This window comes from Trichechus manatus, unplaced genomic scaffold (genome assembly GCF_000243295.1).
Source record: "Trichechus manatus latirostris isolate Lorelei unplaced genomic scaffold, TriManLat1.0 scaffold00024, whole genome shotgun sequence".
NCBI lineage: Eukaryota > Metazoa > Chordata > Mammalia > Sirenia > Trichechidae > Trichechus > Trichechus manatus.
In genome coordinates, this window is record NW_004443960.1 from 2998560 (window position 1) to 2999816 (window position 1257).

The window sequence follows — 1257 nt, forward strand, 5'->3', positions numbered from 1 at the left end:
GAGCAAGTTTGAGAGTCTTTTCTGACATCCATTTTGGTCCTTTCTTTCTTTCCTGTCTTTTTAATGACCTCTTGCTTTCTTCATGTATGATGTCCTTGATGTCATTCCACAACTCGCCTGGTCTTCAGTCATTAGTGTTCAATGCGTCAAATCTATTCCTGAGATGGTCTCTAAATTGGGTTGGGATATATTCAAGTTCGTACTTCTGACCCAAGCCATGGTGTTTTCAATCGCTTCATGTGCATATGAAAGCTGGATGATGAATAAGGAAGACTGCAGAAGAATTGATGCCTTTGAATTGTGATGTTGGTGAAGAATATTGAATGTACCATGGACTGACAAAAGAACGAACAGATCTGTCTTGGAAGAAGTATAACAGAATGCTCATTAGAAGCAAGGATGGCGAGACTACGTCTCACATACTTTGAACATGTTATCAGGAGGGATCAGTCCCTGGAGAAGGACATCATTCTTGGTAAAGTAGAGGGTCATCAAAAAAGGAGATCCTGAATAAGATGGATTGTCAAAGTGGCTGCAACAATGGGCTCAACCATAACAATGATTATGAGGATGGCGCTGAACGGAGCAATGTTTCGTTCTGTTGTACATAGAGTTGCTATGAGTGGGAACCGACTCGACTGCACCTAACAACAACAACAGTGTATGATGAAGGTGGCATAGCAAATAATAAGGGAAAGGAAGAATTGTTCAAGAAATGTTGTTGAAATGATTCATTAACATAAGGATGTGGAATTTAGATGATAATCCCATATCTCATGCTAAAATGAATTCTGGAAAGAATAAAGAATTAAATGTACAAAACAAAACCCAAATCACCACCACCAACACAAAACCCCATCAGAGAACAGCTAAAGATAATATAAGGACTATTTTAGCTACCTCTGGGTAGAGTAATACTTTCTTATTCTTATTAACGAATAATGACAAAAATCATAAAGGAAAAAGATGGACTTGGTAACATGAAAGTTTTAAATTCTTATTTATAAAGAAATAGCACAAACGATACAATATAAAAGAATTCAACATAAAATCCTTTTAAAAAATGAAAAGGTAAACAATAACTGGGGAACTTTTGCACAAACTGATAATGACTAAATTTTTTTTATTGTACTTTAGGTGAAGGTTTACAGAACAAATATTTTCTCATTAAACAGTCAGTACACATATTGTTTTATGACATTGGTTAACAACCCGACAACATGTCGACATGCTCCCTTCTCAGCCTTGGAGGAACTT